The sequence below is a fragment of the Nicotiana tabacum genome, chromosome 12 (genome assembly GCF_000715075.1).
Source record: "Nicotiana tabacum cultivar K326 chromosome 12, ASM71507v2, whole genome shotgun sequence".
Lineage (NCBI taxonomy): Eukaryota > Viridiplantae > Streptophyta > Magnoliopsida > Solanales > Solanaceae > Nicotiana > Nicotiana tabacum.
The window spans coordinates 62,024,334-62,042,522 of record NC_134091.1 but is presented as its reverse complement, the minus strand read 5'-3'; the positions used below and the strand labels follow the sequence as shown (position 1 = coordinate 62,042,522).

Sequence of the window (18,189 nt, the reverse complement as noted above, 5' to 3'; positions counted from 1 at the left end):
TTCGGTTAATTTTCGGTATTTTTTTAAATATCATGTAAAATTTACCAGTAGAAGTACAATGCAATAACATACGTTCTTTTGTAGGACTTAGCAAAACTTTCTAGACATTTTTACTGTTTAAAGGGTGATGAATTAAAAAAAATAAAAGATGACTAGAGTATATATCCATCAACTATTCTACAACAACGTAAAAGAAACCAAGCAAAGGCAGAAAAAATATAAATCACACGAGTGGAATGATATTAACCAAACTGGGACTCAAGAATAAAGTACATAGAAGATTAAATATTCAAAAAGATAAATCTAAATTATATGAAAGGAAATATATTCAATACATTGTAGTTTGCTACTCATTATCGCTAGAATACTTTGTGTCTTGCTAATAAAGATACTTGGAATAACTTAGTTTAAGTAGATGTAGCATAATAGGTTTTAGGAATTAGTATTTTGAGTTTAATTACTTGTTGGCTTGTAATAGTTTTCATAATTCCAATGCCCAAAGAAAAATTTAATGCATTATTATTTTAAAACTTACTAGATAAATATATTTTTCACATGTAAAATTTATTCGGTACGATTTGATATTTTTTTAGTTTATTTTTATAAAATAAAAAATTTACCCTAATTATCAGTGCGGATATAGATTTATATAAAAACCTACGGTTTCTTAACAAGAAAAATAAAAATTAGTTCAGTACGGTACGGTTCGGTCAATTTAGTCGGTTTTCGAATATCCATTGACACCCCTAGTTCCAGCCACCTCTACCACCCATCGCTCCGGATGCACCACCTTCACCGTTTCTCCCTTTAGCTAGGAGGTGGGTTGATAGGCGAGGCTATGGACGCGAGGTCGAGGCTCTACATCATCTCCCCTATTATAGGGATTTGTTGGATTTGTTTGAAAGCGCGCAGGTATATGTATACTTACGTTTACTTGGCTTGGCCTTATATATATTGCGTTTACTCACGATTCCTGCTTTTACTTAATAGTTCATATGGACGAGCTAATAGCTGGTTTGCCCGATTACTGCTCGAGCGGCTGAGTTATATGGAGCTCTTCCGTCCCATTGATGTGTCTCGATATTGTCGAGCATCATGCCACTGAGCGAGTCCTTCGCCAGTTTGGTCAATCGCAGCTTGTACCTACTCCGCCCGCTTGGCTTAGGACATATTACCAGTGGGATAATCGTTCCAGGATTGACCAGACATACGTGGCTTGGCTAGAGGCGCAGATTGAGATTTGGGACCGTCGGTATGACCTGATTCCGTCACCCCCTCCACCTGAGCGTACAGATGGTGAGTATGAGTATATGGGCTGGTATCGTAGCGTTACCTGACTTTTCGTCGGGAATCCCACTCATCAAGCTGGTGGTTGGTACATTCCGTACCGAGATGAAATATGAGATATGTGTGTCAACTGGGGCCTAGATTACGATGCTCTCGGTCCCGAAGGGTACATACACGATGTTGACGAAGAAGATGAAGACAGTGACAATGAAATAGTACCAGACAGCGACGATAATGGCGGATGACATTTGTTTTTTGGGTGTATGTTAAATTGTTGTACAAAAGTATTAATGCTAAATATCAATTAGATTTAACCCCAATGGAAACATAATTTTATTTCATACATTTTGCCAGCTGAACATATACATACACTTATTACAACAAATTACTGCAACAAAATACTACATGTATCCTTCATAATTTGGCACATTGGATGAACTTCCACCGGGAGCTGAATTACCACCACTACCCAAACCAGCTGAAGGACATTTACGACGGTCGTGTCCTGTTTGCGAGCACATGCCACATTTACGTGCATAAACGGTATCACCAACATCCATTTAGTTCCGTATACGCATTCTTTTTTGCACTTGTCGTTGACGCACATACTCCTTGTTATACACCATTTTTAATGATTGCGGCGGCCAATAATACTCAGCACTCACTGGCTGCAACTGTCCACTATAGTTGTTTAAGCATGCAACAACACTATATTCTTTATCAACGTTCCTCTTTGCCGCGAAACCTGTATGTTGAAAGCACTTCATGGCATGTGAGCACGACATGTAATAGATGGACTATTTTCCACATGAGCATAACCTTCTGGCTTCATTAACAGTGTGTGTATTATTCCCCCGGTTGAGATGAATAGCAGTGCGAACTTCAAAAATATTTCGCTCGTTGCAATACTGCAAAAATGAATGCCACTGTGCTCGCTTCCTGTATTTCTAAAATCTTTTCATTTGTATTGGCATAAATTCAACACTCATTTCCATCAACGACGATGCACTTCTCGATCTTTCAACAAACCTCTTCGCCATCTGCTTGAATAACATCCGCACCATGGCAGTGACATGCAATTTACGTGCAGACTTCAATAACCCGTTGAAAGACTCTGACACATTTGTAGTCAGAATTCCCCATCTCCTGCCACTATCCGCATGCAAAGTCCACTTGTCAAGCTCATGTCGCATCAACCAACTATAGACTCCTTGGTCTTCTTGCCTGATCAATTCTATTCGCCTCCTGAATTTACACTCTTGGTGATCTATTGCAGCCATCCACATTAAATCATGTAAGTTCTTGTTCGGATAAGCCCTCTGGAAGTTGGCCTTCAAGTGCCTAACACAGTAACGATGGTAGGCATACGGTTCCTGCCATGCACGCAAATTCTGTACAGAACTTAAAATACCGCCATGCCAATCAGATATTAGACAAATATATGAACGATGTCTAACAACGTGCTCCTTCAAGTGGTTCAAAAATAATGTCCACGTCTCTTGGCTTTCATTGGCACAAATAGCAAATGCAAGGGGAAATATACTTCCATTAGCATCTACTATAACGGCGATCAATAACTTAATATCATACTTTCCATAGACATGAGTATCATCTATGGATATTACCGGCCGACAATGCACAAAACCATCAATGGTTGGTTTAAATGCCCAGAACACATATATTATATGTGTTCTGCTTTTCCTTAACTCCGCTCAAGCTTCCATTCAACAACAGTCCCGGGGTTAAAGTGTTGCAATGTGGCCATGTACCTGGGTAGAGAGGCAAAGGACTTATCCCAGTTACCATAAATAATTTCAAATGCACGTTTGCGTTCGAGAAATGCCTTTATTTTGGTAATGGTACAACCATATACTTGGTGGACAAATGTTATATACTCTTTGATCTTGTACCTTATGGATGCTTCAATATGTGGAATCAAGACAAGAGAAATCAAGTCAACATTTAAGTTAAAATGATTCCCACTGAATGTGTCAATTTTATAATTGTGGGTGCCAATGTATTTACCCACAACCCACATATTTGTTTTCAGCTTCCTCACACGCAGCATCCAATTACAACCGGTAAACCATCTATGGCAAATCACCTTGTATACGTCCGGAGATGACTCATGAACCACGATCTCACGACGCTTTTTTATGCCGTACATTCGCACTGCCCTGCATAGGCGCGCTTTATCAGCAAAAAATATGATCTTTGACAGCACCGTTGCTCTAGATTCATCCCACATTGCTGTCCGAATTTCGTCAAGATCCCTTGTGAGGGCAGCCACATCCGGCATACTTGGCAAATGATCAAGGTAGGGAATCTCCCTTGAATGAAACGGCACATAGGACTCGTACACTATTGGTCTAACGGGAGGTGGAGCATGCTCCCTCGTCAAATTAGGTTCAACATTCTCGTCTTCATCATCATCACCCTCATCAGGGAAGGGTGTGTCATCTCCATACTCATCAGCATTGTTGTCATAATCACTATTCTCTTCCTGGCCTTGTGCATCTGCCAGATCCCGATTAAATATGTCGTCTTCGGACAATTGAGTAAGGACAAGGCCTTCAAGTTGCTCGTTTTCACTGCACAACCAATAAAATAATAATTTTCTCAAATTGATCCAAACTTTACATATAAACTTTATCACTTCACTTACAAATCATAAAGTGTTGATATCCCATGATGCATATTATCCTGTTGATGATGACTCCCGTATAGACTACCATAATCCAACACACCAAAACTAGGCATATTTCAACTGGCCGTTGGTTCATAACTTGTAAAATTCATATCTGGTCGGTACTCCCTAGGAAATATATAAGTGTTAATACAAATTCAATACATAAAAATAAACATCGTAACACAGAGAAAAATTGAAGTTTACTACTCGGCTTGTGGATTATGTAAACTTGGGGAGAAATTATGTCCTCGCTCCTCATTCGTCCGTGGAGATAAGTTTAGATCAGGCCAAACTCTTTCACCCGGAACCTGTTCGGCAAAAACTGCTCCAAAATAACCACCCGATGATTGAGGGATATCCCTACTTTGCGGAACCTCATTATTGCGAACGTCTTCAGCCTTGACGTATATTTTCAATATTTTTATCATAAGAAATTCTCGGTGTTCATCCGAAGTCCTCAAAAAATCCCTCAGAGTTTCATCGCCTTCGATGTTAAACTCATTATAACAAGCAACCCCTTGCGGAGTAACAGAATACGGATATCTTCTGGTTACATTAATATTCACCGAACGTTTGCTCACACTCATTTTTTTTACATAACATCGATACCAATCTATCGTACTCCATTATAAGTGGCAACTTAACATGACACTGTGGAGAACAATTATAGCGTACTGAGTTATTCTCCACCACAACCTCACCCCCCAATATAATGACAATATAATGAAACCCTAATTCTTCGCTCTTCAGACATTATGACAAAATGCAAAATAACTTAACGAACAAATATTTAACAAACAAATATTTCGCAAGACATGAAGGATCCTGAATGGATTTTTACAAAATCTTGAAACTCTTTAAATAAGGAAAAAATCAGTCCGGGGTACAATTATTTGATGTATAGCGCCTTAAATATGCACGCTATACCCCTATAAATTATTGGTGTGTCAGTTAAGTCCAGAAGAATTATTGGTGGGTCCAACTTTTATGTATAGCGCGGTTATCAACCGCTCTATACCTTATGAATTATTGGTGTGTCAGTTCATTCAATACAAAAATTATTGTTGGGCCCAACTTTTATGTATAACGCGGTTATTGACCACGCTATATCTTAACGGACAAATGTGCTGTTAAGGTATAACGCGGTGAATAACTGCGCTATACATATTATGATGTCCAGTCTTTTTTTCACATATTATGGTTGCTTGAGTCCAAAAGAACCACACTTTGGTTCCGGACTCTCAGTTTAGTGGTATTGGAATTAAGGTCTTTTGCACAATAGATCCTACATTAATCATTAAAAGGGTCACCGGACATTAGTATAAATTTCGATAGAAATTTTGTATATGTATGTCTTTATATCTTAAAGATAGTTATATAGATAAGTTGACACCTTGAACAATACAAGTGTTTTTGGTGCACTGGTGATCGCTCAAGTTCCCTTACGGCTTATATAAAGTACTTGTTGACCTGGTTCATTTCCAGCTCTAATAACTCTTTTCTACTATTAATAATGGTGTTTCCGTCACGCTAAAATTCAAGGTCTACCTCTTACAATAGATAAATCAATTCTCATATGTTCCAAGTCTTGCTTTCTCTTTCTCTAATACCCCAATATAATAGAAAATATTTCCTATAAATAAAGGAGAAAAAAATACGAAGACGGTTGATTTCCTTTTTTCCTACTTATATAAGTTTAGAAAAATTATTAAATTATTTTTTGTAATAAAAAATTACTCAATTTTACTTAAGTATCGTAGAAAATGTCTCTTTTGTGATACACTAATAGATAGGTAAAGTTGAGTTACTTTATAAATTATAAAAAAGGAATTTTGTAATTTTGGTATAATAAAGTAAAAATTGAGTAATTATTCATGGATTAAACCCAAAAATTCAAATATGCGACTCCTACTTTTTTGTCCACCAGGGAAGAAAAAGAGAGGAGAGGGACATGACATTCACCTTATAAACACTAGTCTCAACCTAGTAGAGATTCACTTTAGATATTCAAAAAGCAATATCCATTCTGCTTTATTCGAATCTATTTGATAAACCTAACAGTAAAAATACAATATTATTGATGGATGAAGATTTTATTCAAACCGGACAAATTTGCATTTGATCCTACACTAGGTGGGATATTTTTTGGAACAATGGTGGGTCTAAAGAGTATGATAATTGAACTTTAGCACAGCCCATGGTATGGTATGGTACAGTTTTGAAAACTTCAATACAGTAATTTTGGTTTTTTGATTTTTAAAGTACAATATGATACCAAGTTAATTTCGTATAGTTCGATAATTTTAAGTTTGATTTCGGCAATTTATGATACGGAAAGTTAATAATCAAGGTTGTTCGACAATTGAACGAATAAAGGCACCATTATATAATGACACACTCGAATGCCAACAAGTTTTAAAATACAAAACAAATACAAATACCAACATATAAACACCAAAGTTATAAAATTTTCGATTTCAGCATGATAATTCGATATTTACCGGACAGCCTTACGCCACGAGTATGAGTAATATGCATGATTGTAACTCTTACCAGTCTGAAGCGACTATTCTGGGAAGAAAATGGAAATGGGATAGTGTATTGAAAACCTAGCAACCACCTAAGAATATTTGGATGGATGGAATGGAATCATTCTTTTATTTCAAGTCTTGAGTATAGAGAAACTTCTAATAAGTAGCTGTTATTTTTTATTGTGCCCTACTTGGTATAAATTCAGATAATCGAGCCAGTAGATACCAAATTCAGTGAAGTATATCAAAAATATTGTTAACACCCTACCTATTAATTCTTGCCTCTTGGCATTGCCATCCTTATATGGAACTATAGAAGGACAAGATTCAAATGCTTGAACTCGTGTTCAAATATCTCCCTACCAAAAATCAAGGGAGTGACATAACGTAAAGACAAAGTTTAAAACGTGAAAAAACAATTTTCATCTCTTTGCGCTATTATTCTTAGGATGACTTCTATTTGTCGCCAATTTTCTTCCCTTTTTCTGGGATGTCACATATTAAAATAATGATACGAAAATATCGAAGTAGCTTTCATATCCTGCAACTAGATTTCATGTTTTTTGTCCCATGCCGGAAATTCATGCCTCACTTTAGGGGTTTACTTAGTGAAAAATTAGTCAACACATTAAAGATTAACAATAGCAATTATGCATAATCATAAGAGTCAAAGAAAGATTAATTAAAAAAATATCAACTGAAAAACGAATATGTCTTTGCCAGTTGTTTCAGCAACATATTCATTTTCTATCCTACCTTAGTTGAAGACATTTTTCTGTTCATCTAGCATGCTTAATTTATTTTAAGTAGCAGTTGAAATTGCACTTATATTCCAATTGGACTTGGCTATTATTTCTAATTTCATACTTCTAATCATTGCCAATTAACTGTCTCTCCATCTCAACCGTCAGAACCCCAAAAGGAGAGGGAATCGAATCAATTTGGAAATAAAAATAATATACAAAATGCACAAATAATTGGCAATTGTCAACAGGATATGTGCGTATTATGAATATTATAAATCTTTTCTTGATTTGGAGTAACATTGCAAAATATCTTTATAACTGACAAATATACTAACCATACTAAATATAGGTGTTGGCTACCTTTGGTCAATAGTAGATGGTATTGGCCAAGTTTCGATAATCCAAGATTTTACAATATGTGCTGTTAATGAGCATGAAAGATAGTTCAAGGACTTGTTTTCCCTAAGGAATTTAAGTGCAGGGTTTCGGTTATTGGTTTACTTCATCATGCAATACTTTTTAACTTTTTCTAATCAGGATTTAAGAATATTAACCATATTTTCACCACTAATCGGTGAAAATCAAAAGTATCCATATTAGTAAGGTCAATCTGACCATTTTAGTAGTGTACAAGCTAGCTCACAGTTCAATGAGATTTACATCTAATAGGAGTATATCCTAAATAAGGTCAAAGGGTGCATTTATTATCACATTTAGAATATCCACCACAATTTCTGTACATAGAGTTAAAAAATTTCAGCAACTAGAGAGATGTCCAGACCAATTTGTGCCTATTTATTTCATTGAATACATGCTACTTTCCACTGACACATACAAATAATTCCACCAAAGTTTAAGAAATTTGAACACTAATTTCTAGGACTTGTAGCCATTTCATTGACTACTAAAGAGTATCACTTGGTGATGGAACTTAGAAGTCTAAACGCATATGATTGGCTGATACTATTTTTTATAATACAATCAGCAGTTGTCAAGTTTTGACTAGATTTACAATACTAGTATATTATTTTTTTTTCTTGTAACTAGGAATTAAATACAAAAAGAAAGTTCATGCTGTAAAACAAAATTGGAACATTAGGAGTAAGAAGTAGAAAAAGACAAAAAGATAATCAAACAGTGAGTTGAAAGTAGCAGTGAAGTCAGCGGATAAGGGGACAGAGAATAAATATAAGGAACAATCATCGTGGATAATCACTCTCTTTTATGGCACCTCCGAGGACCACGGAACGAAAAAATAGATAGAAAGCAAATATATAGTTGATTTATTAACTAGTAACTAGTAAAGCATCAAATAAAAGATTTTCGTATTCTTTTGGCAACTCATCAATAGCAACCAGCTAGGATTGAACTGGAGAGGACCACTTACTCTAAGCAAGTAAATGCAGACACAGTTCATAACTGGCATGGCAAAAGCCCAAAAGAGGTCAAACTGCAATAATGTGAGGCAACTTAGATAAGAGATCAAAGCATTCGTAAATGAGTCATACTTGAATGAATGCAATAATATGCTTCCTGTCACACCTTCATCCCTAAACATACAGCTGTGGATTTACCTTGCATATTAAACTACTTCAGTGCGAGGAGAATAATCTACCTTGCATATGAACCCTGCGATGAAACGATGGATAACTCTGAATTCTGGCAGCATTTACACTACAAGAGTACAACAGTCACATATAGACGAGGGAGAAACAAAATCAAACAGGGAGCTAGGTTGAAATTTGAACTTTCAGCTAATTTATACGGAAGATCTTGCCAGCAGTGTTCGACAATATCCTTGCTGTCTCGTGGACTTCTATGCATTTTGCTGCAACAGCCATAGTGCCTGCTGCACAAATCAAGTATTTGACCTACACCAGTTCACAAGTACGCAATTCATAAAAAAAATTGCCTCCAGAAAGCTCTTTAATCTTAAACAAGAACAGAAGTTAAAGAATCAAAATCCACTCACAAAATTCATTTACTCAACCAGATGTGTTAGTTACATAACCCTTCCAATTTGAATGATTAATTAAGCAATGACACGTAAATGCATAAAGTAGGCTCTTTGATCTTGAGTTACAATTCCACTCATTTGGGTTCGTCTTGCCAATACCGAGATCAAGGCAAGAATTCCCTCCTGCCAAAATTCCCCCAACCCAAAAAAGAAAACGACTTGACTTCAAATTAGTGAAATGATGGTAGATTCTTAAATTTTAATGGATGATCATTTCTGAAATATGCTTCACTGTGAGCAGCATAAATGGCACAACTAACCCCCAGTGTGAGGACAAACTTCCTATAATATGAAGCCGGTTAAAAAGAAAAATCTTGAAGATTCAGTCAAAAGCGAAGCAACACCTTCAGTCCATCAGCTGTATAGTTCTTCAAGACTTGATCAAAGACACCAAATTCCAGTTAATTTGTCTCCTTTTGGAACAGTCTTTAGTTTTTCTTTATGGATCACTAATGCATTCACTTTCATGCTAAAGAAATAAACATTAACTAATATATGTCTTCTAGTTTCATTTAGTTTTTCATTGATCCAAAATATTCATTACTTTTCCTTAACGAGGAAGACCAGATTTATTTACAGAAGAGATCTATTGTCAAGTGAAATATTTGCACATTTTTCTAAGCTGATCTCTTTTTTTGCCCCTTGTCTACTCATGTGCTTCTCGAGTCCGTTACCTCGTGAAACCAAAATGACTTGGACGTATTCTTTGTTGTTCTTATCATAGCGGACTGGAGTACAACGAGGCCAAACACTTCAATTTTTGGGCTCATTATTGATTCCTTGATTTTACTTGAACTAAAATTGGGATATTCCAGGACCAAATTGAGAATTAAGGCAAGTAAATGAGATATATTGAAGACTTGGAGATTCGAACAAGTACAAAGTGTTAAGCATAGACAAGTATAAATATTTTCAATAGAGAAAGTAAATATCGCTGGAAAACGTGTTTGAAAGTTGTCGGAAAAGTCGATCTTGCTAGGAAAATTATTGTTGCAAAAACATTGTTTGGCAAGTGGCACGCTGCATGGCTGGATGGTCAGTAGAAAGCGGCACAGCGCTACCAGAACAATCATGGAAGGAGGCTTGACTCTGCCAAACTTGCATAATTCCTCGAAAAGAGGCAAGTCACTGCTGAAGCGATTGCAGAGGAGTGGTATTGGAACGGTCACTAAAGAGGCGTGGTTCCCCGGAGCAATCGCTGAAAAGAGCAGTGCCGCCAAAAGGGTTGTCAAGACGAGGAACGGTTTTAGAGTGATCGCTGGACAGAGGCATGCATGACGCGCTTGAGCAACTGCCAAAAAGAAGGGTGGTGATCCCATAATTATTACCAGAAAGAAGAAACGAAGAAGAGAATTTGGCTAGGCAGACAACCCTATCATTAGAAAGAAGACGATCCTTTAGCCGGGCAGGCAGCATAAGACCGCTGGTAGGCAGAAATTGCAAGAGATTTGAGGGCTTGATAATTTGATGAATACAAGGCACATCAATTTATAGGTGTTTAAGACAAGACATGTATGACGTTAGTCCAATTTGGAAACAGAACCTAACACTTAAAGTTCAAACATTCTAACTCTTAACATTTCAGTACTAACGATTACCATTCTTAGAATGGATACAGAGTTACTCAATACATGCGCTGGTGGTGGACACCAACATTATTTAAAGAACACAAGGACTTAAAAAAAAAGAAGGGAAGAAGACTCAACTCTCTGTCAGACTGGCCAGCAGGTAATTGATCTTATTAACTATCTTAAAATCCCCTCCTAAAGGTCCTTGGGAGCATTAAGAGTGCAATGAAAATGGAAATTGCTCCCCTAAGAAATTACCAGCAGTCCACAGTTTCTGGGAAGCATATCAGAATATAACAAGTTCTGTCCAGTTCCATAAATATTAAACGTTATAAAACAAATATTTCTGCTTCAACTAACAACTTATGATGAATAAGTCAAAAAATTTAATTTAATGCACACACTAGTTTTCCTCCTTTAAGGATATCAATAACAGACTGATGGATAAACTAATTAACACCTAGAAGGGTGTTGTAGGCTTTTAGCACACGAAGATCGACAGCAGCATCAGTGATCACTTTTACACAAATGCACTAGATTGTAACATTAATTTCAATATAGACCCAAAAATACTGTCACATGTTTTGATTATGCTGCATGGAAGAAACAAACTACCTAGCCAACTAAAAGATAGTAAGCTGCTTAGTATTGGAAATGTTGCCTTTTATCATCTTTAAGCATGCAATGTCATGATCAAGTTTGAGCCTATATGATGAATTTATTATATCTCTGGGAATTAATTTTTTTAGCTTATTCATTGCAGCTCTATTTGCCCTTTGTTTTGAACATAGCTTTCCAGAAGCAATGACTTTAAAGCCCCTTACAACTCAAGGATTAAGTGGCACAAGCCTATAGAACAAGTCCCATACCGGCACTTGGCTCGTATGAAAGGGAAAACACCTCCCTAAATTACAACAAAGAAGCTATCGGTGAGATAGCTAGAATATAATTTCAGCTAAAAAGTCAACTTACAGTTGAAAGAATGCAAAATTGAAGTTCTGAAACATCTCAGATTAGTAGCTCTCACTAGAGTAAATCACATCTTTGGTTCAAACCACAACAACTGGGTACGCCTTACTAGTCCATTTCAGCAGATATAGCAATGCAATAGTATGTTATCGCACAGATATGTTTATCTTAAGAAATTCATATAAAACTACTAGTAGGAACAGGAACAGCACCACATACCTCAGCAGCTAAGCGATGGTCATGCATACGTGCATGCCATCCATCTTCTTTCTTAAACACAAATCTTTGGCTTTATGCTTGTCTCCAAACTACTTAAGATAACTGCTCTGAACCTTGACATAACTATTGACACTTGATTTTGATTCTCTTTAATGATACTCTCCACTTGCCCGTCACTAATGCGGACAAGAAATTTTTCACATATAAAAAGCAGTTACAGATCAGTCATAGCTTGATTCCTAATTGAAGAAACTATATACCGACCATTTGTCTCCGACCATTTGTCTCCTTATTGAACCAAAAACAATTGGATCACTTGTCTAATTCAACACAAAGATTTTGAATTTAGACAGGACATTGAAGCTTATATCATAGCATATATACTGATTTTGAGTGTGTATATATCAACGACATAAGTATATTTACAAAAAGCCGAACATCCCAGCAGTTAAAGAAATTCTTTTTATGCATACTTTTATTGAGTATGGAGATTTCACAACCAAAATGCTATATAACTCAAGTAGTCACCAGAACCTAAATTCCATTTTCAGCATCCATACATGAGTAAAACACAGAAAGATCATCAATTGTTTCCTAATTCTATACCTACCAATCCAACTTCCTTTCAGTTGTCAGCTAATAAAAGGTATAATAAGATTATCAACTGATGTTCGATTCAACAAAAAGATGAAAACTTTAATACAAACTAAAATTGTTTTCAGTTCAGTTAATTGACCATATCACACAACACTTTTTATATGTACAAGCAGATATTAAATTAAAACACTGATTAAGGTATATCTCATCTCATGGGTAGGAGTAGAAGCAGCAAAAACAGCGACAGCAGCGCCTGAAGCAGCTACAGTACATATAGCGTGGCTGTGACCGGCGATTGCCAGTACCAGAGTTTGATGTGGAAACTGGCACAGCGTTGTCCATCGGACCTTTGTAGATGAATTCTTAATCAGATTCTCAATTTTCGCGAGAGTATTTGACGGCACGTTTTCTGTCCCCTGCTACATTAATATGCGCATTGTATTAACATTTCCTTTTTTCCTAGAGTCTAGGCAATAGAGCTTAAACTTCACCTTTCCCTAATTATCCTTGTTAGGTGCAAAGAATATTCTATTGTTAAGAAATTGGAGAATTTTTAGCCAAATTATTCTTTATTTTTGGGATATGCTTAACTTAGTTCTCTAAATATAATACTGTGTTATATGTGTCCTCTAAGTTTCCAAAATTTGAGCATTTTTAGTCTCTTCCATTAAAAACCTAGACACAACACATGTTTTGCCTTAAGAAAAGAAGTTCCACTCTTTCACTCCAATTCAGTCTATTTCCCTCCTCTTTCAAGACCCTAGCTTCTCCAATCTATTCCTTTTATCTCTACTACAATAGGTATTTTATCTCTATTATAGTAAGTAAAAAAAACCTAGCCTTCTTGATTACATTTTCAAGTCTTTACTACTTTGGCGATCCCACTAATGATTATTAGGAGAAATAATAAAATAATATACATATTCCTTCTTAATTTTTTTTTGTAAAATCTTTATTATTTTTACAATACTTTACTGGTTTTTGAAGTTCTATAATATAGTAGCACTAATCTTGAATTTTATATGTCATACAAAAGGTAAAGGGCAGCCCGGTGCACTAAGCTCCCGTTATGTGCGGGATCCGGGAAAGGGCCGGACTACAAGGGTCTATTGTACGCAACCTTACCCTGCATTTCTGCAAGAGGCTATTTCCACGGCTTGAACCCGTGACCTCCTGATCACATGGCAACAATTTTACCAGTTACGCCAAGGCTCCCCTTCATGTCATGCAAAAGGTGAATAGTATAAAATAAATATTGTATGCGAACTCCATTCTTTATTCCATCATTCAGTGGTTCCAATATGTACAATTATTAAGATGTATTTTTTGCTTTTGCATAGCCCTTATAGTTGCAGTCTTTTCTTATGTCTAAATAATAGTTCAATTTTTTTTGTTTAAGTAGATCCTTGATATGAAGCAGAATATTTTACTACTAAAATAATATATGGTGGTTTAATGAATCACTTACAAGACATTATATTGAGACAGAATGAACTTTATTAACTATGTCAATGGGGCTGAATCGAAGTTGTTGGTATTCAAATCTATGGTTGAATTGTGCGATTATAGTAATGACTCGGTTACTTTTTGGAACAAGCATGTGAGGTTATGTGACAAAATGAGACTTGTTTCAACCGATGCTGGAGCCGTTGATATTGTACAAAATATTCCAGTTATCGGATAGTTGAAGTGTACTTTGAACATTTGAATTCATATATAAAAATGGGTATTGAGGATGCTATCTACGAGGGACGAAGCAACTCAAGAAATAAAAATCATGCTACTATTGGAGAACATCATAAGGAAGTTGGGATGAAAATTCTTCAAATAGTGATTTTGAGATTCAAAAAATAACTTGTCAGATAAAAATATTTATCAAAAATAATTAGAAATGAGAAGCGTAAATATGAGATTAGTGAAGAGTTATAGACAAAGTTGAATGCTGAAAATGGGAAGTCAGACTGTTACAACTCTGATGATACAAGGAGCCTACAAAGTCATTCAGATAGAGAAAGTTTAAATTTAGTTCAATCCCAAAATATATAAAAAATACAAAATTGGCAGTACAGTTAACCTTTGAAAATAAGAGAGAGTTCATAGATGATATAATAAATCATTAAATTAGTCAAGAAAAATACATAAAATGGCACAAAAATAACAACACACAAGTGAGAGTAGTTTGTACGAAACTCAAGTTGTGAATGAGAGATTATGGCTTCAAGAATACACGTGGATAAGGCATTTCAAATTAAGACATACCATAATTATCATAGTTGTAAGAGATATAACTATAAGAACAAAATTATCACTTTCTCCTATATTGCAAGAAGATATCATGATGCCATTAGCAAGCATAGAGATTGGAAAGTCAAGGAATTCAGAATCATGTGAGTGTGAAGCTAAGAGCTCATGTGACATTACATTAATATCGAACAGCTAAGCAAAACGCGCTCAAAATAAGTGATAGAAATTTAATTGCTCAATACAAAGTAATGTAGAACTATTATAATGAAATTGGGAGGACAAATCAAAATACTTCTATCTATATGAAATTGGTTGAAAATGAGGTTCCTAACAAATCTAATAGATTTCAAAAAATCTATATTTTCTTTGGGGGCTTAAGGAAGGGTTCAAGAGTGGTTGCAGAAGGATAGTTAGAGTGGGTGGTTGATGGATTAAGGGTCCAATATATAGGACTCGGTTATTGACAATTATTGAAATTGATCCTAATAATATCTTTTCAATAGCATATGCAATTGTAGAGAAGGAAAGATTGGAGTTATGTGCTTCGTTTTTAAATTATTTGAAGTGTAACTAAGAGATCGATGATAATTATACTTGGACTTTTATGTCAGATGAGCAAAAAGATTTGATGGAAGCTTTTAATGAGGTGTTGCTATTTTCTAGTCATAGATTTTGCATGAGGCACTTGCATAACAACTTTAAGAGGGCATGATTTAGTGGTATCTCACTGAAGAATGCACTTTGGAAAGTCGTTGTTGCAGAGTTCATTCCTAGAAAGTCTAATGAGTGGAACTATGAGATTATAAGGGCAAATATACATGATTGTGGATTTCCTAAACAAAATATGCGGATGTGATCTAACATGAATTTCTGACAAACATGTCATTGCTTCTATTTTGGGCTAATAATGATAAGATTAATTCATGTGTTCATAATTCCTATATGGTAAAAATATATAGAAGTGTCTAGAGCCAAAGGATGGTCTGAAAAAGAAGAGGAGATTGTGGAGGAGCAGAAAAATAACGAAAATCAAGAATGTAAAGTAAGGGTAGATCCAGAGGATGGTCTGAAGAAGAAGAGGAAAACTAGAGCTCTCAAAAAAAAAGAACGAAAATTCAATGAATGAACAGACTAAGGAAATCAAATATATGATTTCTCTACCTTTCTCCCAGAATCAAAGAAGAGAGAAGCAGGACAAATAATTTGGGCGTTTTCTAGAAGTGCTCAAGCAGGTGCATGTTAATCTACCTTTCACAAAGGTGCTCTCACAAATTCTAACATATGCCAAGTTCTTGAAGGAGATATTGTCAAACAAGCGAAAAGTGAAAGAGACTTTGGTTGTCAAGCTCACCGAACATTGTAGTGCAATTCTGCAAAATAAGCTCCCTCAAAAGTGTGGAGATTCAGGGAGTTTCACTATACCTTGCTCTCTAGGAAGTACTAACTTTGAAATTTTTTTGTATGATTCAGGTGTTTCTATTAATCTTATGCCCTTGTCTATTTTCAGGAACCTTGAGAAAGAAATTAGAGTAATTAGATATGTACTTGTGTCTTTGCAGCTGGTGGATCAGACTACAATAATACCCGAAGGAATAGTGGAAGATGTGCTAGTTCGGGTGAACAAATTTGCATTCCATGTGGACTTCATCATGGTAAACATGGAAGAGAATAAGGAGGTCCATATGATTCTAGGTAAACCCTTCTTGGCTACTGGTAGAGCTATACTGGATATTCAGGAAAGCCAGCTCATGCTAAGAGTAGGGGAAGAGAGAGTGGTGTTCAATATAAAGGAGGCAATAGGGGAACCTAGAGAGGAGTTGGCCGCATACTCTAATTTTAAGGTGGATGTCCTAAAGGAGCTAGCTGAAGAGGACAAGCATGATAAGTGTAGGGTATGCCCGAAGAGGTCAGAGAAGAAAATCTCGGCATGGTTGTGTGCAGTGGGTCAGGCATGCAAAGCGGACCCCGATATTGATTCAAACCTAGACTAGATAATTCAGGGGAGTATCCTTTACCTCTTGCTCTTTATTTTTATATCATGGGGACATGCCATAATTTAAAGTGTGGGATGAGGGATGTAAATATATATAGATGTTTTCTTTGTGTGTGTTTTCGTCATTATTATTTGACTTGTTCCAATAATGGATCTCCTCGACAGTGTTCTTGAGGGATTAAGGTCGAAACATAAATACAAAAATTAAAAATAAAAATTAAAAAAAAATCCAAAAGTATGTTTTTTATTTTCTTTATTTTCTTAGGTAGTGTAACAATTCCCCTTAGTTTTTTTGTGTCGCGGTTCTTTTCTAAGATTTTTTTTTTAACCGGGTGTAGTTAATTTTTTTTAGGAATAAATGAGTCTTGAGTTGTAGTGATAATTGGAGGTAATTTTCTTTACTTTGTTGTGCCTTGAGAGCGGCGAGTGCCTAAGTTGTAACGTCTAGACTCTGTTCTTGACTCATGGATAAGTACCTTAATTTGTTTGATCTCGACTTTGCTTAAACTGCTTTGACTATAGAGTCGGGATAAATTCGATCCTAAATATATTATGTGCTAATGTGTGTATGTGTGATTTTGTTGATATTCTGTGCATGTTAATTGATGTCTAGAACTTGTCCCGCGTATTTGCAAAGCAAAATAGCAGTCTTGTTTAGTCTAGGACGTGATAGAGGCATTTCTTTGTTAAGCCAGATATATGCCTTTGACCCATCTAATTATTGTGTATCCTAGTTGTCACGACCCAAACCGCAGGCCGCGACGGGCACCCGGTGCCTTACTTAACCAAGTACCAACGTAACATATCTTTCTTATTATACCATAATGGGTAAGTAGGCCAGAAGGACTGTCATGAGATAACCAAAATAAAATATTAGGGAATACGAGACATAGGACGACCCAACATGATATAAAAACTTATACATGTAACATACGAACCTATAAGGTTGACAAGATCGTTTCTACACTCAAAACATAGGCCGACAAGGCCATATAAGTATCCATATACATAACATCTGTCTACAAGCCTCTAAGAGTACATAAACGTCATAAAGGTCAGGACAAGCCCCGTCATACCAATCAATACATGTCCAAATCATACTGACTAAATAGGTAACTCCGGAGCAAATGGAGTGCACCAACACCTTCCGCTGAGCTGATAGCCTACTAGGAGGACTGTCAACCTGTCTATTGGGACCTACGGTCATGAAACAAAGCTTTCCCGGGCAAAAGGGACGTCAGTACTAATAAAGTACCAAGTATGTAAGGCATGAAAAGTAGTATATAAAAGACATGAAAGAAACATGGAGTAAAGGACATAACCTGTAAA

At 36.0% G+C, this 18,189-nt stretch overlaps 1 long non-coding RNA gene across 1 annotated transcript; it reads right to left on the bottom strand.

The window, feature by feature from the left end:
• Window positions 1–8,707: 8,707 nt before the first annotated feature.
• Window positions 8,708–13,193, bottom strand: LOC107766187 (uncharacterized). The gene is made up of 2 exons (XR_001643609.2): window positions 12,027–13,193; window positions 8,708–9,124 (listed from the first exon to the last, which is right to left on the bottom strand). It is a non-coding gene; the product is annotated as an uncharacterized LOC107766187 (long non-coding RNA).
• Between the last annotated feature and the right edge of the window lie 4,996 nt (window positions 13,194–18,189).